Below are 27,947 nucleotides of genomic sequence, written 5' to 3'. Positions count from 1 at the left end.
TTTGAAATTTTCGTCCGTCGTATTGGATCCGGCATCTTGAATTTGTAAATTCCGATTTCACACTCGTGATCAGTGACCCCAAAAACTTATAATTTATCTACAACATGTGCACATGTGTGTAGGGTTAATTTTCTCGGATATGAATTATTCCGTCATTTATCACGGTTTTTTTTAAATCAATTTGCTTCCAACATTAATAATTTACATTATATCGCAATAATTACTCTCGAGTATTTAAAACCCGTCAGTATACCATCAGAAACAGTAAAAAATTGCAAAGAAATATCTCGAAAATTAATCTAAATATACAAAAAATGGATATAAAATAGATGGTCGAATACCTGCAACTATGACTCAAGAAGTTACCTAAAAGTCAGTTTCCCAAAAAAAGGAAGAGTGAGAGAGAAACTGCTTGTAAACCTTAAAACACGTGCAATGCACACGCGAGTTGTTTAAAATATTGGCAATTTCAAAAACGATGCGAAGTAATACGGGAGGGGTTGAATTCATTTGGGGAAGGTTGATGTTGTCCCTCCTCCTCCTTCTCCTCTTCTTTTTCGTCTTGCTCTTTATCTCCGTCCTTTTCTTTCCTCTCTGTTGCCTTCCTCCTCTTCTTCTTTTTCTTCTTCGTCTTTTTCTTCTTTCTTCAAACTTAATTAAAGGTCTTAATTAAAGGTACGTGCCAAAGGTCCTCCTCCTCCCCCCCCCCTCCGCATTGGCGTAAAACCGTCCGCCCCGCGTTAAGTCTCGAGCATTTCAACTCGATGACGCACTTAACAAAAGTTGAGCCATTGCCTCCCGACTACGACGATGCTTAATCTTAAATTATTACCAGAGAACCGGACAAAATTAAACCACTCAAGTTTCACCGCTTCATCCTCGCCCCTGCGACTCTTTATTCCTGTTAGAAAATTCATCGTACCACTGGGTCGTAAATTATAACCGATAACCAGTGTACAATAAACAAAGAATCCCAATGACACGCGGTGACTGCGAAGTGTTTTTCTCCTCGCCATTACAACGAATTGCGAGATGTTCTGATAAATGGAAAAATACTTAATAACACGGGGTAAGAAAAATAAGAACCAAACGTCAAGCGGCAGGCTTCTGTCATTTTATAACCAAGTTCTATGCGTACCTTTGCAAGAATAGCTTGATCCAAAGCTATTCGTGTTACACTAAGTCGCTTAAAATAATAACGAACCGTTAAGGTCTCGAGTCTCGTTCCGCCTTCTTATCCGCTCCTTATTTTTTTCCTCTTTCTTTTTACTCCCCTTTCCGTTTATTCCTTCTTCCCATTCTTCCGCCGGTGATTCCGAGCTTAAGCTCCACCAGATGTTGGCTTTCGTGCCGTGTACAGGGTATGCAGACGCCCGGGGCTCGATGGGGCAAAATGACCCGTTGTGGAAAAATTCTTCTTCAAAACTGGCGGGCTACCTTTTCCTCCTCCTCCTCCCCCCTCCCTCTCCACCACCACCCCCTCACGTGTGGTGTACACGTACCTACACAACACGGATCCTGCACTCCGCGGAATTATACTGTAGGTACCTTATACAGCGAGGCGAACCATTTTCTGCTTACTTCCTTGCCTTGCCCGCTTTCGCCGCGCTATGCAGGCATATTTCTGCACGTAACAAGCCCTTGTATTCTTCGTCTTCGAGAGGATGAGAAGACGCTTCCTAAACCCCGCGCGTTTATTATAAGCTTTAGTGGATTTAATCTCGGAAAGAATTTCTTTTATACTCCCATGATTTTATATATTATTTTATTTTATATATCGCGTTATAAAAAAGGCGATACGAAACAAATTTTTACTCTTGGGATGTTCGATACAGGTGTGTAAAACAAGTGGTCAATAAAAAAAAAGAAAAAAAAAAATATTTCACAAATTTAAGGAGAAATCTTCGTACCTGTATTAAATTACAAACGATTCACGTGATTTCGGATGATATTTACGGTAGAAAAAAAGAACTTTGATCATTCTTATCTGATAAAATTCTCATTTAATATTTATTTAGATAATTACGATCTCATCTTTAACATCTTGTAATATAATTGTACTATCGTATACGTAGATGGGTGGGCGTAAATTCATTATCAGCGATACACGATATTTACGCGTTAACGACCGACCAATAGACCAATAAAATCTTACCGCGAACATAACCGTGTATTTGAGTATCACGTAATATACGTGCGTACGAATTAGACCGAGGCGAGTTCCGAGCGAACCGTTCCCACGAGTCTTGTCTTGTCTCAAGTCTCTCGGTGGCCGCACCTAAACGCAGAATATAAGTGCAACGTGTTCCAAAGTAACACGACGCCACGGACATTCAGCTCCGGAAATAACCGAGTTGGGGAAATTTCAGTTACCGCACGGTGTACGCGGTAAATTTTTTCTACTCACAATCAGGGAGAAACGCGCGGCGAGATTTGCAGATTGCAGAAATCGTCTCTTCGAAATTAATTGCGAAATAAATTAAATAAAAATATGGACTCCTACGATTTCACCGCGTGCGCTGCACAAATTTGGGGCATTTACCGATTTTTCGATTTTCGTTTCTGTCGGTATCATTTAAATATTATCCAAAGTAATCAACGATCGATTTCTGTGAAATTATATCACTCACAGATTTTTTTTAAGCGTAACGATATTCATCCGCATTTTCATCCGGACTTTACACGCGGAATAAACGATATTCGCTCGTAGTTTTTCCCCGGAACACAAGAATCTTTTCATTTCAGTACCTACTCCGATAATGTGTATAATAAACGCGCCCGGACGAGTTTCTCCGCGGTGTAAAATCTGCGGGTATACCTACCGTGCGATGTACAACAACGAGGAGGAGAAAGACTGCAGCTGCGGCTTTACGTGATAGTGAAATATTCTCGTAATTGAGTTTTATTATTGCCTTTTTCGGTGTGCAGCGGAGATTCGAACTCGCTTCCAAGGTACGCGTTGGTAAATTCACACACACACGTGCGCCTTGAACAGACACCGCGAATGCATTATGCATATGCACATGCATGATACGCGACGTATGCAGACGTATTGCCGTGCGGAAACCGCATGGTATACATTAAATCTGATTCTATATTCTATTACGATGGCACAATGCGTCTCGATCCCGTCTCTCGTGTCGCGCATATGATCGTCCTTCACATGAAACGCGACCGTAGGTACGTAACCTGAAACCCGACAACGATTTTTACGATATTATAGGACTTTCATTGTCTCTCTTCGCAAAATTTCGGACAACACGTGCGTGGGGTGAGAGTAAAAACGTATAAACGTGTATCGTTAAAATAGACGAATCCTGATGTGGAATTTTTTTAAACCCAAAAAGTCGATACACAGAAACGTCAAAGTGTGGAAAATCGGATTATAGAAGCATCAGAATTCCGATGCATATTTTTCCATTCCGACAATTCTACATTGTAATTTTTTAAACCTTTACCCTTCTGCATTTCAAAAATTCGTGATAACGTGACCCCCAATCCATCTTTCAATCCTTTTACATTTTTACACCCACCGGCGTGCATCGAATGAAAAAAAAAAAAAAATAAGCAATCAGTTTGTGCATTCGACGTATTTAGAACTAAACAAATTTACAATCCAATCGTCTTCGAGTATATTGCAAAACTCCCTACAATTATCTTTTAAATCTGTAACCTGCAGCAGTTTCGTTTTTTTACCTTCATCATCATTATCGTATTTTTGCAACTTTTTCTTATTCTTTCAGAATACTTAAGCGATCGACAAGTCGTGTATATTCTACCTGCAGTTTTTGGTACCTACTCGAGTCGTAAATTACACCGCAGGGCACAAAAAGCTCTTTGGCAAGTTCTTGTTTTGTCCATCACGTAGGAAGGGTTCGATATACGTAGTAATAATAACCGGTGCTTACCCCGTTTTGCAAAATTACCGACGACCAGGAGGCGGTATTCGAATATTGTTTTAGGCTTGTATCCCGTAGCGGATTATATTCGCCACACGAACAAACTTGCTAATCGGCCGCCATTGCCCAGCCAATTACAGACCAAAAAATAGACCGTGTTATTTTTCAATTCGACGTTTACCGACCACTCTTGCGAATTCTCTATTATAAAAGCGTCACGATTTACCTAAGGATATTTGCAGGATAATTTGGTCGTACCGCATCGCTAACGATTTCAATTCCATTCTACACAAAGGCTTGTAACAGTTGCAATTAAAATAATTCACGCCGCGAATGCGTTTTATCTGCTTCCCATTGACGCGGGTATTAATTCCGAATTTTGTATTTTACCTTCAACATTGACCGGTTCAAACTTTCAATTGTAAATGTTGATTGTTTCGCGTAAATTAGAGAGGTGAAATTTTTCTACACGCTTCTTACCTAGTGCGCACTTGAAAAGAAATTGAATACACGATGTTACCGCGAGAGTTTTGCTCGAAAAGAAAAGTAAAGAAAAGGAAAGAGAAAATAAAGAAACGAGAAACAGAGGGTGGAAATGGTACAGTTATATCATTTATAAATCCGCTTACGGGGAACAATCGTAAGCATGTACTTGATTTTCAGGGTTGAAATCGAGGGTGATGCGAAGTATTTACTAGAATAGCTCAATTTGTCGTTATTAGTCGTGCAACCTATAAATGTATAAGCTGTAACCTGCCCATTTCACACTTTCTCCGTTTTATCGGTGTATAATTTGGAAGAATCGTCGCTTTTCACAACGAACAAACGACGCGGAGAACGTTGAATTAAAATCTTGGCGACACGATCGAGTGTCTTCTAGCAGGTATTCAACCTTCGGTCTCCATTTTTAATTCATCCTGACGATTGATTAAATTGATGATACAATGAGACAGTCGTCGAGTACTCTAACGCTTTGTCGATATACCTACAGTCCAAGCTTCAACGGTCACACAATTATATAAGTCCGAAAGAGATTTACGTTACGCATGTGACATGAGAGGGTCGCGAATAATTGGTTGAAAATAAAATTGCGTTCGTTTTTTTGTCGCGTTTTGTTTTTATTTACCAGTTTTTTTTTTGTTGGTAGTTCGAACTGTCGGTAGACAGGTGGTGTTTTTCACGGGGATTTACAACGCGATCTAAAGATCAAGGAGAGCTTACAGAAGCCCCGAGGAATGTCATTCGATTCAAATTTAATTAAGACAATAATTAACGAGCCGCGTAGCGACTGATGACGGAACGGAAACCATAGACCAGGTAATTCGTACCTCCTCGTGTCGACTGTGCCATATAATCCGCAAAGTGTCTGTCGCGTATTCTGATAATTAAATTCCATTCGTATTCGGTCGGAATATACTAGCTATTTCGTAGTCGTGTATATGTATACCTGCCGGTCTAGGATCTAGTACGTATGAAATAGCGCTCGCTCTTTACACCTCGTAGGTGTAAACTAGAGTACACACATGACTCGGCGAATCGCGTGAAATACAATTCCTGCAAGTTGAGTGCAATTCCTGTAATTTGCGTCAGTCTGCATACGTGTGCACTCGGCGTTTAAATCTGACAGCTTGACTCCACCCGTAAAACGAGAATATACGCTTGTGATGTGAAGCTTTTTCGGAATTGCTGGTGAATCAGCGAAACGGCAAAGGAGATGAGGAGGAAACGAGAAGAAAATATAGCGAACGTGGAATCATAAATAAGTTACCGGTAAGGCGAAGAAGGAAGAAGCGAAGTCAAAAAAAAAAAAAAAAATTAGGTAAACGGAATCCGAATTGGGGTGAAAAACGCTGAAAAGAGGATTAAGGTTCGTGGCGTCCTGACGCGGCTTGGCTAGTCGATGAAAATAGAAAAGAACTAGCTATATTCGGCAAGAGTGTGTTTTTCGTTTAACACGCTGTTCGTCTACTCGTTTTTCGTTTTCGGTTTTCTCCTGTCTCTTCGTAGCTCTGCACCGAGATTAATGCGGTTAACTTATGTACCTTTTCGTTGGGTTCGGGGATTCAGACGCGTCGAGGTATATAATGTGCTCTGCGCTGTTTACTTTTACTTTGTTTCAACGACTGAGTTACGCGCTGAGGTATGTACTACATACATGGCGTTTAGACGCGGGTGAAGCTGAACGAAATTTCTTCCTTCCAGGTATAATCATTGAGATTGTTTATTTTTGCTTGAATCGACTTGGATCCTATTCTACACCGAGAGCAATTTTTACTTCCGGTTACCGCTCAGTCATTAAATATTTTCACCTCGGTTCTCGTAATACCAAAAATATTCAAACAGTTTTTAACGATATCCGTGCTGCGAATCTTGTTGCATTTGTTGGTTATTATTCGATGTGTAGAATCAAGATTTATTCATTCAAATGCAAACTAAAAAAAAACAAAATAATAATAATTTTTTATATTCACCCGTGTTATTCTCGGAGTGCTTGCTATCTATCCGATTGAACAAATTGATTCCTCGAGTGTGTCACGCGTGTAGGTAGACGATTACAGAGAGTAAGCAAATTTCATCCGTTCAACTGAATTGCTGACCGAGTGTCAATTGATATTAAAAAATTGTGAAAAAACAATGAAAATCTGAAATAAAAAAAAATCCTCAAAATTCCGTTTGCCGACGGTTTCAAGTTTCTTGAACCCTGAACTCTGTGCTGTTTGATATTCATACGTGACTTGTTAATGTTCGGCATTGCTGCGTGCTCAAACCTTCTCAGTTCTATAAGAGTTGAATAAATCTTCCGGGTAAAGGTCCGTGGATATACGCATGTACGAGGCTCTGCACCGGCAAGTAACGGGTTGCTTGAATTCTGTATACACTCGAGTAAATTAAAAAATTCGGAACCGGTGTGTGTGTAATAAAAACTCGCCTTCTCGTTGCAACACACATCGGCGGTATACGTGTAATAGTAATATATAGGTTTTAAACTTGAAAGTTTACTCCTTCTTCGTTTTTACGCCCGTCATTTACGCCGGCAGATTGAAAGTTCAGTGCTACAGTCGTGCAGCGGTTTTGTCCACCGATACAGGTGCTTCTTTTTACTTTTTTTTTTTTTTATTTTACTCACACACATGTACGTACGGATAGACACAGTGGTACGCATATAATGTGAAAGGAAGAAGCTAAGCATCTGCCTTGTTATACCGCCATGCCGCACGCTGTCTCTGTTTGTACGCTACGTGATTCCAGTTTTTCTCGTTTCGTAGCTGAAAGCTTGTCACAATTCGGTCGTGTAACGCGAACGTGTTGTGTAAGGTATTAATTTTGTCGGATGAGAAAAGATTGAAAGAAAAATAACACGATAAACTTGAGTACAGCTCTTGAAATCGCAGGACTTTCGACAACTCTTTATATACGTATATATTTTTTTTTTTTTTTTTATACATACATTAAACATTGGAATATAAAAGACCGTCTACGAGGATTCAGTCTGAGTGCGAAAACTCGACGCGCTTTTCGCACAATATAAAGCTCAACGACTAAATCCTCGCTCCTCGTAAATTCCCCTCTCTTACCTCACTGTAATCTCTATAAACTCTCTAGAGCTCTTCAACGATCGTTGTCAACGACGGTTTTCATGTTTTATTGTGAATTGTTCAGCTTATCCGAATAATGATTGAAAAGAAAAAACAAAAAAAAACAAACAACACCGACAAATTAATTTTACACGGTTCACGGTGACTAGTTGTAAAAAATAAATTTAATCTATCGAACAACGAAGCAAACGCAGTTGCAGGAAAGCGATCGTTCTCACTCTCATCGTCGGTCTGTCGTCAGAAAATGTGAAGCACTTCGAACCTGAAAGTCTCAAGTGCAGATCGCAGCATATAATTAGCGTGGCATGAAAACCATGAAACGGGCAATTTCACCCTCGCGTTGAACGACGAAAAGGAGGCGTCGAGTCGTGAAATGAAAAGTATTATATTCTTAAATGTACACTGCACTTTAGAAATAAACGTGTTTTGTACGTACACACACACATATATATATACATATATGTATGTATGTATCCAGTTGGAATTCTGATTTCTTCTGGTAGAGCTCGTATGTTTTTCCTAGGCGCGGTTAATTACGAGCCTCTTAAAGGGGGTTAATATTATTCCGACTCTATAATTCCTCGATTTCTTGATCTTTTCTTGAAAACATCCACGCTTTCAGCTTCGACACAGCAAGCGGCAACCGCTTTTCGAACGATCATTAATACCTAATTCCCGCAACGCGGCACAGCTGTGCGTTTCAACTGCTAATCTATGCCGCACACGCTTGTCATTCAGTTCCCGTTTAAATCCAGATATATATATATATATATGTGTGTTACAAGTTGCCGAGTATCACTTGGAACTTCTTGTAAACCTTCTGCCTCCACCTTTATACGTCCACTCTTTAGTCAGCAGGTGAAACAGGTTTCACGATGTTGTTGGTGCTGCTGGTCCAGCAGCCACCTGCGATATGACATCAATTTCAAAGATGCTTTTTCCCTCTCCGCATTTCTCTCATTCTATTTCTATCTCTGCATTATGCATCGCACTCTATCGGATCATAACCGCCGCAGCAAACGTACTTCAGTTATTCGTTCACTTGTATAGATCGATCGACATGCTTGCTTGCAATTAGAGATAAATCGACCGGAACAAATGGATCGACAGTTAGAAGCAGAGAAAAATAGTGTCTGAAAAATCTACAACCAAATTTATTTCCGCCAAGGATAGCGAACATTGATAAATCGATCGTCCTTACCGTGGAAAAAAATTAATCTTAGCAAATTCCGATGACATGGGCTAAGAAGATATCAAAACTCTGAGATAAACTTTTATGATAAAACTCTGCTGTTTTTCACAGGGTTCTGATATTTTTGGGATCATTATGCTCCCTCGCCGATTCAACCTTGAAACTGTTGCAGGGTGATAGTTTTCAGCCTTAAGAACATCGTGCAGAAAAATCGCTGGTTAACAACGATGCCATTATTGGGAAGTGAATTTACGAGAGAATTCCCAAGAGGTTAGGTTAGGTTAGATCAGATCAGATCAGATCAGGTTATGTTAGATCAGATGAAATCAGATCTTGTTGAGTCAGATAATATCGGGTCATGTTAGGTTGGATCAAATCAGGTTAGGTTAAATCAGATCAGATCATGTTAGGTTAGATGAAATCGGATCATGTTAGGTTAGATCGGATAAGATAAGATCGTGTTGGGTTAGATCATATCAGATTAGGTTAGGTCAGGTCGCGTTAGGTTCCCGGCCGTCAACCCCTGTATCCGTTTCGATTTCGTTAATCGCACCCGGCTGCGTGCGAACGCACTTGTATTGTTGGCGGAGAGGAAAAAGTTTAATTTTCGGTTTCATTATTCGGTCGTTCGTGATTAATTCCATAAATTATGCAGACGACGTTGCGTAGTAATCTCTCGTAGAAACCCGAGTGAGCCGCAAGCTCGTTCGGTTCGGAGGGTCTGTCTGCCGGTATGTCTGTCCGTGCTGAACCGTATAATGGTTCTCGGGTTATTATACAACGGTCGTAAAGTAGCCGGACTGGTTTTCGCTCTTGAATTGTAAACCGCTTGGAAGCAAGCATGTGGCAGTGTTCACGCCGTGTATTCTTGCGCAGTGCAGTCTGTACCAATTGGAACAATCAAGAGGTCCGGTGCAGCTCCGTTCGCCTCATTTCGCAAACCATATTCTACATCATAATACAATATAACCGGCCCACCAGCTCGTTTTGCTTACCTAACGTATTATTATGTCATGCCGTAATCGAGGTCCGCAGGTTTCTCACTTTTTCTCAACATTTTTTCTCGGATCTTCTCTTCTCGATTACGCGGTTCTTCAGCGATCTTCACGAAGCTCAAATACAGCTTCTCTGCGTCATTCTTACACGCTTCAATTCATCCGTACGCGTATAACACTTGACTCGTTCAAGTGAAAGACGGCGACCTTTTTTCAACGTCGTCTTCACGAACGGTCGAGTCGAGGCCGCTAAGACATCGGGTCGAAAGTGTCTTCTCGACACGAACCACGGTTGGTACTATACCGAACTCGCGTAAGTGCTCTTATACGAAACGGTACGTAAACGAGCAGGAGAGAAACGATAATTGAAATACCCGCACACAATCAAGCGCATAAAAGTCATCTATTACACCGATACAAATTTGGCAAGAAGAGTCTTGGTGCATTAGGGCAGCCAACAACCTTCAAGTCTATTCGGTGGTTAATTTATACCATAGCTGATGAGACCGTGATACGAATCTCTAACCGCATTGCGATTGTCAGATCTCAAAGTTCCTCCTGATGCATCGTATGTGCAGATACGTGCAATATATGTATTTATGTATTCTATCGCAATCGAACTATCATCTCTCTCTCTCTCTCTCTCTCTCTCCCATTCTTTCTTTCTTTCTCTTTCACTCTTTCCCGCGTTTGGAATTTACGTCGACTAAAACCTGCAGTTAATCTTAAGCTATCCTGTAGATGCACCGTGTTCTATTAGCGCTTCGATGCGATAACATGCTTGTGAAGGTATCTATGTACGTACCAGCGTACGATGTTTGAAGCAGGTGTCGCGCTCTCTCGGATTCAAGTTTCGAAATACGTTTAAGGTCAGGATAATTTATTCTCATCTCATTTCTCGGCTTCCAGCGCGGACACAAAGCGTTTATACCTACTTTATACTCTACTCACAATCGGTGTCGTCTCTTTCGTATCTTAATTCTCGTTTTAACAAGGCCAGACCGGTAGGTCCAACTATATACGCGATAAGGTGTACCTGCAGAGGTAGAAGACGCGCGTAAGGTTATATGCTGCGATAATTATGTTCGCGCGAGGAAAATTTTCTAGAAAAATTCAGTAAAATGAATCGTGTCTGAGAAAAATTGAAGGAGAAGGTGAAAAAACAACAGCTTAGCACGCCGTGAAACTCGAGTCTTACCTCTGAACCGTCATTTTGACTATACGGTGCAGGGATATTATGCATCAGGATGATTTGTTCCCGCAATTATTTTCGTGCCAGCATCTTGTATTTTATGAAGGCGAAAATGAAAATGGTCCGGAAATTTCCCAAGTCTGTAAATTGGTGCGTTTCTTGTATTTTCTCTTCCTTTCTCTCTTTCTCTTTATTCATATTTATTTATTTATTTCTTTTCTCTTTCATTATTTAATTTTATTCAACTGTATAATTATACATCCATTACCGCCTATGTGTATTTTAATTTATTTTTCCATTTCTGCAATTTTCAATTTCTTTATTTTCATCCATCCGCTCTTTTATCTGTAGTTTTGTTTTCTCTTTTTTCCTACGACCTTTGTCGACTGCTAGTTTTAATTTTGTCGCCCCCTTACTATTTAGCTCATAAGTTATTCATCCTTTCTCTGTTTTTTCTATGTAATGTTCGTATTCCCGTCTGCGGGCACTTGTCCCATGGCGAACAAACGCTTCTTTCTCTCTCTTTCTCTCTCTGTCTATTTCTGCGTGTCTCCTTTTTTCTTTCAACTCACGAGTGCGAAACAATTAAGACAGAGCAAACGCCTTCGCTTAGAAACGAGGAGCGTGAAGGTAGGTGTATGACGTTGGTAGGCAGGAGTAGGCAGAAGTAGGCAGCAGGTTGCGGGTTGCGAAGATACTTACAAGGCGAGGTTTTCCATACGGAATCTTTCGATCTGCATAATAGATCCGGTCCCTGGGTCCTGGCTGCCGACAAATGTCGTCTATATACAGGGTGTAACCAGGGTTTCGCTGCCAAGGCGAACCGCGACCAATTTATAATCAATTTTATAGCTTGGACGGTCTGGTATCGGGATAAAACGAGCCAAATAAACCGGAGATTCGATCGATACCTTATACCGTACCAGCGCGCTTTGAATATCGACGATGGGATGCAAATCCTCCTACACACACACACACGCACACATCCCATGCGTCTCTGTTACACCTACGTGTGGCTCGGCATACATGGGTAAACTCTATCTGCGTGTAATAACCGCCGGAGTAACCCGTCAGAAACGTTTTGCTACCGCGGTAACGAGATTCGTTGGTGACCTGAAACCCCCTGAAGCTCGTGTAATCACGTATACAGTTTAAAACCCCGACCCCCGAACCCCTTTCTCGATATCGTAACAGCCTTTGATCGTTTCGTACTTCGTTTCGTTTCACCCTGTGTGGACTTTGAATCGTATATTTTTAATATCGGTAGTTGCGATTTGTGCAGTTTTTTAGGTTCTATTTTTTGTTTGTATTACTATTATTATTATTATTATATATATATTTTTTTTTTGTCTCTTCTTGTCACTGCATTTCGGAGAAAGGAAAGAGGAGAATTCTGGTGAAAAATGGCGACAGAATGTACAGAATATCGTCGATTAATTTCCGTTATTTACGAAAGCGAAAATATTGGACGACAAAATGTTTACTTAACACAAATGAAAAAAAAACAACATATAAGAAAAAAAAAAAAAAATAAAATCAACGATGAGGCTGGACAATCCGAACTCATTGTCGGGTAAATGAAGCCAAGTTAATCGATCAAGTTACATTTAAATCGGTACAGCCGATTTCGAGCAAATAATATTATACGTTACTCAAAAATAGCTTTCTTGATTTTGCTGAAAACTCACTTCGCTCAACTTTTGCTGATCAGCTTTGCGTTGGAAAGAATCGATTGATTGAAACTAAAGTCACAGAATCATACCGTAGAAGAAAAAAAAAAAAAAAATTATCACACAGTTAATATTGTCGGAGGTGATTTTTCAGACATCGAAGCTCTGAGATTTAATGAAAATTCAAATTTTCATTTCCGAGTGATTACAAGTAGTTATTTTAAAAGAAATACCGCGATTTAAACGTAACTTCCGCCCATGGGATTGAGGGGGGTGAAACTTTTCTAGGCATGTCTAGAAAGTCGTCGAAACAATAGAAGTTATACTTAAAAGTATAAGTCGGTTGGCATTATTTTCTCGATTTTTAACGTCTTCGTTCTACGATCGATTTGTTGCGATTTTATACATTGTCTCGAGTTTCTGCTAGTATCTTGAAGTGGTTGTTGGAGAGGGTAAAATAAATCGAACAAATTGATGGTGAAATAGGAAATCGCGATGGGAACCAGAGAGAAATATCGTTGAATATCGGAAAGCATCGCGCGAGAAACGGATAAAAGTTGGCCGTAGGTGTAAGCGCATATATTATACATTTATATTTTACGGATAAAAATGATGGGCGATATTTTTTGTTTGTTGAATATTAGAGATGCCGAGACGGCCGGTAAAGTTCTTAGCCGTGTCCTGAATCGCGAAACGTCTTCTCGGATTTTTTTTGCATCTGCAATAAAATTCCCCAAATCGACATTTGTCACAATTCTTTTCACCGGAATAAAAATGAAGGATAAAAATGGGGAAGAAACGCCGGGAGAACAGAGAAAATAACAATGCGAAGATGTTGTGGAAAATTTCAGGTATTTTACCCCCGGTCCAAAGAAGCGTTCCGATTGTTAATAAAATTCCTAAAATATATCTAAACTCTGAAGGAATAGGAGTCGATATCCGTTAGTACTTACCCGCAGGCAATTTCTCTGGTGTTTTATTACCGGACATCGGATACCTGCAGCCCGTAACGCGAGTTATTCTATCGTCTCGTTCTTTAGAAATCCCTCGTTCAGGTTTCACCTGTAGCCATTTACCGAATGCAAGCTTACGTGGTTCACAGGTTTGCTAATAAGGAAACCTCTTCCGCCTTTTGTTTTTCCCTGTCATAGAAATTAACGGAATTACGATATAACAGCGTGTACTAGTTGTTATTCAAATTCATTCGCTGCAAACGTACAATAATAAGAATCGGACGGAGTCTGGCGAAAGTTCAAGATAATCAAGTGAACGAAAAAAGATTTTGTACGTGGTATACTTTCAGATTCTGCAACAAAGATAAAAAAAAAAGAAGGAATGGGAACTAAACAACATATATATATATTATAAACAATATGTATATATATATTATATTTGCGTGTATACATGTGTGTGCGATACTGCAGCTGACGTAAATGATACATCGTTTCTGGCTTATCGCATCGCCTCGCGCTACGAATAGAAAAAGCTCGCGGGTACCTGCATCATACATGTCATAGCTAGGCGTGTGTGTGTGCGCGTGGTGTTCTTGGCATAAATTGATACCGGGGTGCCGATACCGCAACCCGTAAGCTCGTAACCTTAATTCGCCGGAACTATATCCCAAGATTACGAGTTTCGGAAGCGGACGAATTACGATCTGGCAAAACGCACCAGTGGCTCCTTGTTCTCTGGTATCTACCGTCCCCTTGTTATTCCAATAGCCAGGCTTATGCATATAACGATCGGATGTAAAATAACAAAGTGTATGATGCTATATTGAGGAGTTGCGGATTATCGAAGTGAAATCGTGTCAAAGTTTGCCAAGTGAAACTGAAGTCGATCGCCGATTAGTTGAATTCTCATTATGAAGATTTACGTCTTTTTAAACATGGAAGTTACGTGAGATTGAAAAATAAGTGGCAAATTTTATTCCATTTGTAGTTTGTTAGTAATTGTACGTATATTATGGTTTTCTTCGAAGCTGCCTGAAATGAATTTTGAATAATTTTTGTCATGTTTTTACGTTTTCGCGTGGTGAAAATGTTAACAATATTCTTTTTTCTTCCGATACTCTTCTGCTTAGACTGTTATACGTCCTATACAATATCCGACGAAGAGAGAGAGAGAGAGAGAGGAGGAAATGAAAGTATTCGCCCGGTATCCTCGAGAAAACGAGGTCCTTCTTCCTCATCCTCGATAGCGTTGCCTTGGAAAGTCTGCAAGGGCGAGGAGCAAAGCCCTCGAAGATACATGGCGAGGAATAATATCGATCGATGAGGCGGTGTCGGAATTTCGAATTTCAGAAGTTCCGAATGCGTCAAATTCTGAATTTTTCGCCGGCGAAACTTGAAGTAAGGTAATCAAATTTTTACGAAACATCAACGTTTCAAATGGTTCGAAACCCGACGCTCAAAGTTCCGAAAGGTCGTAACTCCGACAAGTCAAAGTTCCAAAAGTGCGAGAATGAGAAAACTTATAAATGATCGAAGTTTTTCAGTTCTGTGATTTTCTGGCTTGGTGAAATTTCACCACTTCGATCTTTCTTTGATCTGAATTTTCGTATTTTTACGTTCGGAACCCTGGTAATTCTTATTTTCGATTTTTCTGATCTTTTACACCCACTCGTTGAGTAAACTACGCTGTGCGTGTATATTTTAACTATCGGAATTTTAATCTATCGAAACTTGAATTTCCGACCATTCGAAACTTTGTTGTTTCTTCAAAGGGTGATTTCTTTGCTTCAAATTTCAAGTAACTCGGAATTGGGCGTTTTCGCAAATTTTCAAATTCCCAACTCCAACACCGCCCCCGATTGATCGCTAAAAAAAAAGACGCGTAGAATTATCGGAAAGGGAAAAGAGCCGCGCGATTACGTCGAGTGACTCGGGCTATCGACCCTGTCCAATGTCTCGTTTTTTTCGCCCAGACCTGCATCGGTGACGTCGCTCTTCGCTCTTCGGTTCATTGACACAGCTGCCAGTCTGGACCAGCGGCTTTGTCGTCGAATCGTCCTATCCGAATCTTTTTTGGTTTTTTCTTAGGTCACAGCAGTTGCCGAGGCTCCTTAGCGCCGCTGAATAAGGTGTGTATATCGCGCGGCTTGGGTTCCTATCCCGAAAAAGCACTCGACGTTAAGTGCCGGTGTGGGACAGCTGCGAGAACGACGCAGCACCGCGAAGAAGAATAAGAAGAAGCAGAAGAAGCAGAAGGAAACCGTGGAGGAACCTTGTCCACTTGACCCCGAGGCAACATCGTTCGGAAGCGATATCCTCGTTGAATATTCATCAACTCTTCCTTATACATTCTTTACATACTAACAGGTAGACACTGTAATGCCTCGAAGAACGATCAACTTTCACCGCTTGGTATCTCTTCTCATTGTCGCAGGCCGCTCGTTTTCGACCATTCGAAGCTGCGTAAGCCTCAGGAAAAGCCGAGAGCCCACCACCCCCATTGCTTTTCAGGGTTCCATTCCCGTCCTTCTGATCCGGCTCATTCCGTTCTGAAGCCGCTGGATTCGCGTCAGCAGCCAAGGACGGCCTTTCGGGGTCCTGCGGGATTCTACGCGACGATTCACGTTACACTCGAGACGAGTTGGGCGGCTCGCTTTTTTGCCCAATTTAAGACGCTGCATGGATGGACTAGGGAAAATCAGAGATGGAAGAGGGAGAGGGAAGAGGAAAATAATGAAATTGGAATGAGACCGAAGGAATTCCATGCATGAACAAGGCTCTGCTCTTATAACCAATATGTATGGAGATACGGATCCGTAGGATGGTCCAGAAAATGATTCTAGGAACGGTTATGCCCGCTTTATTTAACCTTAACCTCTTCAAACAGATTCGCTTCAAATATCGTCCGTATTAATTTCATTGCAGGCCTCATCCCTTCATCCTTATCGCGCTTATCACTAGAGATTTCTTTTTTCCGAATTTATTCATCCGACTTCAAGATTCGGACGAAGATAGCGCGAATAAAAAACGACCATCTTGTACAAAACGTTGAATGATCGTCGTTTTTTACTTTTTAACGGTACGTTTAATTTATTTTTTTTTTATTTGTTTCGAAAAAATTTCCTCGTAAATGAAGAACGGTGAATGGACAATTCAATTGCTCGTATTCTGCAGATTACTATCATGTTTGCCAGATGTAACGGATTATACAGTTATCCCGGTATTTAAGACTATAGATTATATAAAGCTAGGCATAAGTAGATTTTATGAAATTTCGAACACTTGAAACGACGCGAAATACAATAGTTTTGCGAAAGGTCATTGAAGACCTTGGATAAACGGTGAAAGTCTTGAGAAAATATTTGTAACGATTTCCTATGACATTTCGATTGGGTCGATAAATTCAAATGCGAATCGTCAAGTATATAGATGCGTGTATGAATTGAAGTGAATTTAAAACACTTCTCTCGTCGCAAATTTACCTCAAACTTCTAACACTTGAAGTTCTTCTTTCTCTTTTCTTATTTTTTAAAAGGTATAACTACCAAATCGTACAACTGCTACAAATGTTCAACTCTTGACTAAATGAATAATTAAATGAATAAAAATATTCGTTCATAGGCTGAAATTCTACAGTATCGATGAGAAAAAAAAATCGTCAAAGAGAGAATGGATAATTAGGCGAAGGAAACCACTTCCATAAATTCGATATACGGTGGCAGCTCACCGCAGGCTGTACGTATAAGCCGCGGGTGCATGCATGGGTGCACATATATATCTATGTATATGTATATATATATAGGAAACTGGATATCGGCTGCAAATATCACCTTTCAAAGACCCCGTCACCCCGGTGCAGACTTACAAGGTATCAACAACTCTGTAAATTTGCCAACAATTTGGTAACGTCGCGTCGAGTGAAATATTTATCTAGTCGGTAAGGCGATACGGGAAAGATACAGACCGCGTCGGGAATCGAAATATCGGTGATCCGAAATCCATTCTAATTAACCAATCGATTTCGGTTACCGAGCACGCAGGTTTTCCTTAAACCACATGAAACACAAGACCGGGTGTAAGATATTCTTCGGCGTTAGTTTTCCATTCGTACGTTTTATTATTTGGTTACTTTTCAGCGTGATTCTTGTCCCTTTTTTTCCAACGGGTTTTGATACCGAACCCTTCGCGTGAAGGTGGAGAGCTATGCTGCATGGCTACTTGTTGTTAGAGCCGCGCTTGTACCTCGAGACGCCAGAAGATGAGATCGGGTTTCTTGCGTTACGAGAAGGATGAAACTTGAATTAGGAAACATTATCGGACGATCGGTGAACGGTGGTCATCGCTTCGATACGTTACAAAAAATAAGGCCGTTACGATCGGGCTTCGATTTCCGCGTATTACACTTTATACCGGGAATAAATAAGCTGCGAAGGAAGTGTAACGAAAAGCTCGATCGATTCGATCTAAGTTTTTAACGTGATACAATCTCAGTTTACTTGTATAAACCTAAATCTTATTCTTGAGAGTAGGTAAAAAAAATTTATCACTTTATCAATTTTATCGCGCAATGCCAATCAGAGAGAGAGAGAGAGAGAGGGAAAGAGAAATGCTGGCAAAGTAGAATGAAAATAAACACGCCAACCACGACGACGTCTTCAAATAACGCGTAATTATTCAGACGCCAAGGAGGAATTATAGCCTCGCATTCGACTCGGAAGTATCCTCGTATTTTATAAGTCCACGCAGTGCATCTGGCAAAGACGTCCTAATACCCGCCCATCAATTCTGCTTAGCATCCGCCGGCCAATTGGTTTGCGAATTTAGCGACGCTTAACGTTTGATTAATATCGCCCTACGTCAGAATCGAGTCGAGGCGATAAATTGGAAAATAGATTTTCAAAGAAGGGTAAAAAAAAAGGGGGGAAGGAAAGGATTGTAAAGGATAAGGAAAACGGACTCCTCCAAATCTGGAATAATATTACGATTCTGCGATCGATGAGACGCGAACTGATCAATCTCTTCTGCGTTATACCGTTTTCATTTTTTCATATTTGTTACGATTGCCTGAGAGAGAAATAACGAACCGGAAAAAGAGTTTTTTCGCGACACTTTTCATCACCGTGCAAAGGGGAGAGTCTCTTGGTCTGTTCGTGAAACTGATGGGACTTGACAGCGGAATGAAAAAGTTTTTAAAGAAGAATTAGAAAAGTAAATTAATAAAAAATAGAAAAACTTTGCACAATTTTTATTTTAAATAACCGGGTTTCTTTAGAAAACGTAACGAGGAGGAAAAGGTTTACGTTTGTCGGTAAAATATTGAAAATGAATTTATTTCCGGTAAAACCGGAAGTTCAAATTAAACGGGACATGGTAATTTTTCATGCCAATCGTTGAAAAGTGAAAAAAATAGTTCCTTCGATTTTCGCCAAATATTTTCAGCCTCTCAGTCTGCAGAGATTCCGTTGTCACGTCTCGTGACAGAATGGCTCTTCGATCATATTTTCCGCAAAGTTGTTCAGAGGCCTGTCGATAAGTTTGCAATGATCAGGTAGGTACACGAATTTCGCGAATCTGTTTGCTTAGGCGCACGTCATCTCTGCTCTACATATACGTGTCATATCCCTCTGGAATTTATATGCCCAAGAAGATCGACGACGTGGCAAACTACTTGAGCTTATAACGTGCATTCGATACACGTTCGCGCGAGTTTATATATTTACACACGAAGCGAGCAGGATAATGTGCAAACGTATCCTTGACGTCGTCCTTTGCGCCGCGTCGATAAAAATCTCACACGGGATGCGCCCTTGAAAGTTGAGATCGAATTCAGGCAATTATATGTAACAAGTTGCGAAGAAAGAAGGTTCTGAATTATAAGATCTTCGATTATGTTGGAAATTCTTGGTCTGCACCCGGCTGCCTTTTTCCTCCTTACATTACAAACGCGATGTTACGATATTCGTAGTTATAATATAACGCAAGGCGTGAAAATTTCGTTGCGACGAATGTACACCGACAGTAATTATAAACGCTGCTTGCTGCCGGTTACTAGAAAAATTTTCTCGACTCTGGACAGCGGGTTAAAACATGCGCATATTGAATCTGAACGTCATTAAAATAAAATCGTCAACACCTGAAAACCGTTGCTACTCGCAATTATTTAAACGAATCGCAAGCCTCCCGCGGGTGCAAATTATTATGCACGGTACTTTATTTCTCACACCTGTACGCGAAACGCGTAATACATAGGCGAAAATAAATGGGCACCGATATAACGTAGCTTCACCGCAATTATAACCGGTATAAATACTGTGTGAAATTTTTTTCGTTTTCTCTACTTTATTAATATTTCTCTTTTAATTCTCTCCGTTTCGCGTGAAATTATAAATATTTTCAGACTGCAAACCGCTGTCGTGATTCGATAATTGTAGGAAAAAAATAAATAAATCTAACATACGTACGTACGAATGTTAATTACGGCGAGGCGAAAACCTTTTTATTTTTACAAAATATCACGCGAGAAGTTGACCTGATTTCGAACAGTTACCGCGGTTGGTATAATAGTATAATTTTGCACAGTTTTTACAGAGTTATACAATCTCATACAGAATCAGGAAATAAGGTAACATCGTTATTTCTCCTCAAGTCGCGAATTTTATTACCGCCGAGCGCAGCTACGCGCGTAGTTGAATAATTAAGACCTCGTCGAGGTGTTGCATACAGTGTATGATAATACCCAGAGGGTTCGGTCTCGCTGTTTGCATGGGGCGCCATGGCGTGCGGCAGGCGACTATCGAGCGTTGATTGCTTCATTTTTTCATCCCTCCATTGCGGTGATAGTCGCCACTCTCGCAATTTATGTTCGAGGCGTGACACGTGAGGGGTGATCGGCAAGATTGTGTGTCCCTACATAACCGCACGCGTTCAACGTTCCAAATAAATGCGATTTGGATGAGGATCAAATTTCGCGACGAAATTATAAACCACGTATAAACCTAATCGGTAAAACTCTGCGAAGCGGAATATTTTGTGGAAATAAAAAGTAGAGAAAAATAGAATCCAAACAATCTTTGTCACACTTTTTTTCCTATGAAAATAATAATGACGAATAAAAATAAAAAAATTAGGTACCTAATCGACGTTATCGTTGCCAGTTTCTTGTACATTCTGATCGAAATTTATTTATCCTATAAAAGTATCCGCAGTGGCGTGAAATTTTTTGACCAGCCGAATCGAATATAAATCCAAACAGATATCGAATTTCGCATCGTTCGTAATATTATACGTGAAAGGTGAGAAATTTGTTTCTCTATAATACTTGTATACGGTGCTAGCCCGAGGCCTGTAAAAGCCGTATATTTCCGCCGCCGCTTGCAATTCGGAGCTAATGCCTGAGGATTATTGTAGAATATCGGTGATAAGGGCCAACGGTTTGCCCGTCTCCACCGGAAGTATAACCCCTGCAACGAATTTCAGACTATTCGCCGAGGGTTGGCACGCAGCTGAAACGACGCTTTCGGAAGCTCCGAGCTTATATCCATCCCTTCGTCCCTTCGCCCTAGGCGACGCTGCGGAGCGTCTGTAGATACTTGTTTCACAAATGGAAATATATCGTCTTGATTTGTGTTATTGCTTTTTGTCCGGGATACCTACATCCACTCGATTCGAATCGCGAATGCGGAGCTACGCTCTTCTTTTTTCTCGCTTCTGTTGCGAAAAAGTATAAAATCCCTTTTATACCCTCGTGATCTTTATCTTTAAATAGGGAGGGGAAGAGGGAGCAGGGAAAATAATGTCCGCTAAACTGTAATAGTCAACGGATTATGAAGATCGGTATTTTTCGTTATCCGACTGACGTAATTTTAAGCTTTTCGAAACTTGTGTGCAGTTTGAGAATGTTTGAGAAAACGAATCTAACTGATTACACAACGAGTTACGTTTCAATTGTATTTGTGAAAGATTGGATATTTTTCATCCGAGTGATGAAAAATCGGTGACAATAATCAGAGGTCAAGTTTTGGGAAATAGAATTTGTTCTGGTGATTATCACGGCAAATAGTATGAACAGTTACGTGAAAGCAATAAAATTATGAATATTATTGCGAAATGAATCGGCTGTACAAATTATTTAAATCCCGAAGGTGATCAAACATGAATTATGTGTCGTGATCTCCGAGACTGTGAACAAAAACCACTTTTTATATCGTAAAGTTTCTGGAAATTTCTAAAATACGTATTTTAGCAGGAAATTAACAACGTGGGTGATTTATACATATACGTATACCCATATCAACCTATACATGTAAAATAAAGAATAAACATTCTCTCAGTATTTACTCACGCTTCCCGAGCTGCAGCAGACAAAAGCCTCGTATCGCCTCTTTCTCACCGGTCGAAGGTCAGAGCGTGTATATTATTATAATCCTGATCCTGTCAGAAGTGCCGACAAGCGATACACGCGGCACACCTCCTCCACCCTCTACGATCTCGTCCCGTATGCAGCATCCATCGTTATCCTGAAAGACCAGAAACGTCATTTCGTGCGAGTATGTTATATATGTATATATATTGTAGATTACATTCATAGGTCCGTGTAAGTTATGCGTAAGTGGGTATTCGGTTGTGGTGGTGGAGGTGGGTAGTCAGCCAGACAGGCACCGGCACCGGCCTCTGAATCACAGAACACACGATTAATCTTAATCCGATGTAAATTTCATTCCCTCCCTCCCTCCCTCCAGCCACGTTTTGCAGGAATTATTTCAAGAGATTAATTTTAATTATCCCGATCCTGACTACAATATCTCCCTAAAACTCCACCTCCGCAGCGGTGAAACGGAGGTATATAAGCGGTCGGTGGTACAAGGATCAAGGTATACCTACGCGACCCTCGACCACACGTGTAATACCTAACCGAGAGAAATTAAAAAAAAAAAAAAAATCATTTGTAAACCTATTTCCATGTTAATCCTTCATGCCGCGCAGAAACCTCGGGTACGTTATTTGTGTACTCAGAAATCAGAGATAAACTGGTTTTCAGCATCCTTTTTCACCGCAGGGTATTACGATGTAATTAATTAGAAAGAATCGATAGTAATTTATCGAAACGTAAATTTTGTTTTGAAAACTTGGTGAAAAATTACGTTCGCATACAGACACTACTAATATTATTCCTACCAAGTCCTCGATTCTATTAATTTTTGTTAACGGAAATTTCGACTTATAAAACACCGACGCCCAGATCATGTGAACAGCAGTTCCTTCGACTCGTCAAGTGAAATATCATCGATCGTTGCTGCACATGTCCAACGCGTGTCTTTGGTCAATGATAACCAAACGGCGTATTCTATGGAACGGGTTCAACCTTCTTCCCATCGGAGTTACCGCGGCGAGGAGAAGATTATTTCAAGCTATACGTGCGGTAACACCTGAATAGAATCCCCAGGAACGAGTTTCTTTGCGAAGATATAAGCGTGTGGCGGGCGGGGTGGATGTGGTGAAATAATCCTCATCTCGCGTGATTGGATTTCAACGGAACTAAAAACCGCTGCCCAAACTTCCAAAATTGTTCGTCGATCATCGATCATAAAAATGAAGGAAATCGTTTGTTTCCTCTCTCTCTCTCTCTTTTATCTTTGCTTTCCTCCTTTTACGACGTGCATGTAACAATCCCGATCCTTTGACTCCTTTATTCCTCTTCTTCCGCCCGGGTTGTTCGAGATCCAGGAGTAATCGCGTGTCCTGCAGGAAGCGTCGTTTGATCCTTCGTTTCCTGCCACCGCGGGAATGGATCTGACTGCGTTTTGTACAAGTGTACGTTGGGTATACAACGATTTTCAGTAGGTCAGAATTCCGAATATCCAGCAGAAGAGAAAAGGTGAGATTCCCCTTGGAGTTCTCACGTGTGCTGCGAAAATCATGAGGATCCAGAGCGTGTTTTGCGATTTATTTTTTACCAGGAAAAGTTTTCTTCGAAATATCGTTGCTGCAGTTACAATTCCTTGCCGTCTTTATTTCTTTATTTTTTCTTTCTTTTCTTGTTTCTTCCTTTCTCTATCTTCTTTGCTGCCAGTCTCTTGTCCGACGGTACAAAGTTTTCGGCGTAAAACCTCAACGTCACGAATTTCGAGTGTCGTGCGACGCTTGGCAGAATATCTCGACTAAAGATTATTGCGTATTCACTCTGCGTATTATTCAATTATTGCAAACTCGTCTGTCGTTGAATCGTAAATTTTGAATAGAGCACGTTAAACTTTTTCAATATCCCAAAGTGCACTCGAAGTATTAACTCGTGCGACAATTGAAACGCCTCGTCTTGCTCGGAGCTGCGAAACGACGTCGCATAGTATCAGTTTTTTTACCGAGGTTGTCGGTAATGGATTTTAAATCAATTTTCCAAATGGTTTCGTCCCTTTATCCCGAACGGATTATCGGTATTCGTTCACCCTCAAATATCGCCGAAGCAGCAAGTTGGGCGCCAAAAGTATATATAAGCGATTCGCACGTCCGAGTCGCTTATCTAATTTGCTAATTCAATTTTTCTTCAATTTTCAAACGTCGCCCCGAGCTTTTCAGCGATCCTCGTCATAACAGAAACGATCAATTCTTCGTCTGGCTTTGACGCGTGGGAGGCATTCGCCGGATTGAGTTCTATTTTTCCAATCCCACACATCCCGACGTTTCTCTTGCATAAACCTCGAAAAAGAGGGATGTCCCAATGTTTTTCTTCAATTTTCCTCTTCATTTTGTTTTCTTTTCTTTCCGTTTATTTTTATTATTTCGTTGGTCTTTGCGTGCTGCTGTATTGAAAAAATGTCGTAGATTATTACAACAGCCACGTTCAATCGTGTGAATAGTAATCCAGATTACGGATCATTGTCTTGTTTAATGACCGTGCAGCGATGACGGATGAAGTTTGAACGGCTTATTACCGCGGCTATAAATTACACATTTTCATCCTTGGACTAGATTTTCCCGCTCGTTTCAGCTTATCTCTACGTCGCGATATTTCTCTCTCGCTCTCTTTCTCCTTGCATTTCGCCTCTTCTTTGTGTAGGGGAAAATTGATACAGAACCGGGTTAACTCGGCGACCCGGAGGTCCGAAGATAAATACGAGACTCCGGTTGTCGTTGAAGGTTCGCGCAGGAAGCTGGCTGAGCTTTTCTGAGCTTTCGAGATCCCACGTTACTGAAGCGCGCAGAGCTTGCGATACGTAATATTATCGCACGCTTCAACGATAGAAAATTTCTTTCCTCGTAATACGTATTTCGGGTTTTTTTTATTATCGTCAACTGTTGTTTTTAGGTGTACGTATACTTAAAGGTTCGTAACGTACGTTGTGCCGATGCATCAACGTTATGCGTATCCAATCGAATAAATTATGCTTACAACAGAAGGCGAGACTGCAGGAGTGAGCGGCAAATGATAAAGTAAAAAAGTAAAAATAAGAAATAAAAAAAATAAAATAAAACGCAAGTTGAAAAGTTTTAAGAATACGGGGAGTCGCGCGGCGCGATTATGTATTTAGATTTTTTTGCCGTCCTTGTTCGCGTGCCGCCTCTGGTCTTTGCGAATTTCCATATTCGCCACGAACGAACTCCGGGCTCTAACGACTGCAGAGGAAGCGAAGTGCAAAAAGTAGGCGCAACTCGAGGTCGTCGTTGAAACGGCGAAGCATCGCCTCTTCGCCCTCGGCTTTTCCACGGGACGAAAGAAACAACAACAACAACGACAACGACGACGAAATAAAGAAAACGGAGAAGAAGAGCGTCGAACGCCGCTGCGGAAGTGGAAATAGTGAGAAAAAATACTTGTCAAATTCACCGCCCTAAAATTTAAAGAGGTCGCAGCATGCGGAGGGGTGGAATTTATTCACCGGAAGTGCCTTCAACGCCTCGACGCGGAAATCTGTACACGTTATATCGTCGAATATACTTCGCATTCTGCGACGAGGACGCCTCGCTTCTTACCGAGCGGAAAACCCCCATAAATAATGCATTTATCCCCGTTTAGTTGCGTTAACGTAACGCCCACGTGTCGATCAATCGATAGTTATATATTACGCGGGCGTCTACCGTTCGCCAAATAATTTCCATGAATCGATCACCGGCGAAATTATAGGTATAAACACGAAACGTCAAAGGCTCGTAATATCACTGCCCGCGATGGCATGTCGCTGAAATGTTGCTGAAATGTCGCAAATTACACATTTTCACGTTTGACGACCCGTTCGCGATTATTATTATATATATATATATTTATAATATACATATAATATTCGTGACGTTGAGCATCGAACAGCTTCCATTTTCACCGATATGGTAAAAGTTGTTTATTTCTCGTTCCCATTTCACGCGGTTTGCACCGTGCGCACTTTTCTCGTTTTTCATTTTTCTTCCGTCTCATTTCAGAAACTATATCCCGAGTATACACACGTATGTGCAAAAAAATTTACCGTCTTCGGCGTGAATCTTTCTATCGCATGATAAAAACGTCAGTTGTTCTTTTTCTCCGTTTTTTTTTTCCTTCGCCCTACTACTTCGTTTGTATTTTTTTCTTCGGTTCTTATTATTGTTCAAATATCGAACTTTTCGTTTTTCGATCTGGAAAAAAAGATCTTTGGACTTTCCTTGCGTCGAGAGAAAATTTTTACCAACCACTTATCACAAAGTCATTGACCATTTTCCAGTTTTCACTTTTCGAAAATTAGATTTCTAGCTACATAAATCACAGATCAAGTTTCTTTTATTGTTGTATTTGATTATGATCACTCTCACTACACTTTCGTGAAACTGTTGCGATAATTTGATGTTGGTGCAACGGTAAATTCTTGTCGAGGTCTTGTTCAATAAATAAAAAATGATCAATTAAACAAACTGATTTTGCGTTGTAATTAAAAGAAGATGTATTATTGATGTTTTTAATCGCACAAAATAGTTAATGGTACCTGATTCTGTTTCTATTGGAAAATATTCAACTAGTTGTTGCAACGATACTCATTTTACTAAAGTCTTCGATCATTCGGAATTTCAATGTTTCAGGTTTAAAAATGTTCTCATTCTCGCACTTTCGGAACTTTGACTTGCCGAAGTTAAGCTCTTTCGGTACTTTGTCTTTTCCGAACTTTGAGCGTCGAGTTTCGGATCATTCGAAACTTTGTTTCGTCAAAGTTCGATTTCTATACTTCAAGTTTCGCCACCAAAAAATTCTGAATTCTGCGCTTTCGCACCCATTTTCAAATTCGGAATTTCACTCGATACGTATTATATCGTCGTGGCGCATCGGCCGAATTGTTCGTTCCGTTCCCAGACGTCTCGATGGTCAATTTAAGCTCGCCTTGGTAAGCATAAAAATCGTCGACCCTCGCCACTCACCCTCACTCGCCCAAATTCGTTGAATCGGATTTTGTCGCGAGGGTCGCGGGCTTCGCCGCCTGCATAATCGCTCCACCATCTGTTCTTTGACCCGTGCACACAGTTTATACCTATTTCTATGCTTATACCTTCCTTCGACAATACGCGCGGAAAATCGGCGAGGTGTATTGATTATTCTACAGTCAGTTTCAACTCGTTCAAAGGTTCGTTCAATGAGGAAAAATGTTTTTACAATATTTCTCTGAAATTATCCGTTTATTCTCATTTTCTTTCGCATAAATTTTAACCTACAATAACCTCATTGTATTTCTTTCACAGAGAAAAGCCAAGTTGTCTTTTCTTTTTTTTTTTGTTATTCCTACACTCGCAACTTTTTAAGTCATCGTCGATAATTTTAAGCCTCGTTTCTCTCGTTTCCTTTTCTTTCAGTTATTACAATTGTACAGCTATTTTAAACAGTTGCAGTTTTTCAACCCCTTTTTATACATAAACCCATATTACAGTGTACGCATGTATACAGCGTCATTTTATTTTCTTCTTTTTATCTTTTAGTTATCACATGAAACGCGAATTTCACTCGAGAAATCCCGGCAACTTTAGTTATCCCAGCTATTTTGATTGCTAAATTTTTTCCCACCCATACCACGCGAGCACTTTTCCGCCCGTTTATCTTTGAAATTTACACTCGAGACAAAGCCTTCGCCACTTTCCTCTCCCCTCGTTTTACATCTGGCTTTTTGGAGAGAAATGAATTTAGAATAATAATAATATAATGATAATGATGATAATGACAATTTGAGCAGAAAAAATTCCTCGCATTGTTCATTCATTTATCCAACGCATTAGGCGTTAATCAAGCGGACCGTCTCGCGTTTCACGCTTTCTATTTATTGCGCATTATACATACATATATATATATATATATATATATATGTATATAAGCCGTTCAATCCCTCCCCGAAACAAATAAATGAATCTATTATGCCCTGCACGTTGATGAAAATACGTACGTACAAAGGCCTAAGCGGGAATATTCATGGACTGGTTTTGAGGGACCGACAAATTATGTGCCATTCCAT

At 40.5% G+C, this 27,947-nt stretch overlaps 2 protein-coding genes across 9 annotated transcripts in view; one reads left to right on the top strand and one right to left on the bottom strand.

Moving 5' to 3' along the window:
* Nucleotides 1–27,947, top strand: part of LOC124183446 — a 114,060-nt gene that overhangs the window by 40,975 nt on the left and 45,138 nt on the right. The gene's annotated exons all lie outside the window — the stretch shown is intronic.
* The window catches only part of LOC124183431 (leucine-rich repeat-containing protein 15-like), a 117,996-nt gene that overhangs the window by 62,629 nt on the left and 27,420 nt on the right, over nucleotides 1–27,947 (bottom strand). For 6 of the 7 annotated variants that reach the window (XR_006870978.1, XM_046571917.1, XM_046571918.1 and 3 more), the window contains exon 2: nucleotides 21,839–22,013. The gene's annotated coding sequence lies outside the window, so the exon portion shown is untranslated. Of the gene's footprint in view, nucleotides 1–21,834; nucleotides 22,014–27,947 lie in introns of all 7 variants that reach the window. The other variant, XM_046571919.1, reaches the window with a different exon arrangement.

The sequence above is a fragment of the Neodiprion fabricii genome, chromosome 5 (genome assembly GCF_021155785.1).
Source record: "Neodiprion fabricii isolate iyNeoFabr1 chromosome 5, iyNeoFabr1.1, whole genome shotgun sequence".
In the NCBI taxonomy this organism is placed as follows: domain Eukaryota; kingdom Metazoa; phylum Arthropoda; class Insecta; order Hymenoptera; family Diprionidae; genus Neodiprion; species Neodiprion fabricii.
The sequence above is the reverse complement of the archived record's forward strand: the minus strand, read 5'-3'. Positions and strand labels throughout refer to the sequence as shown.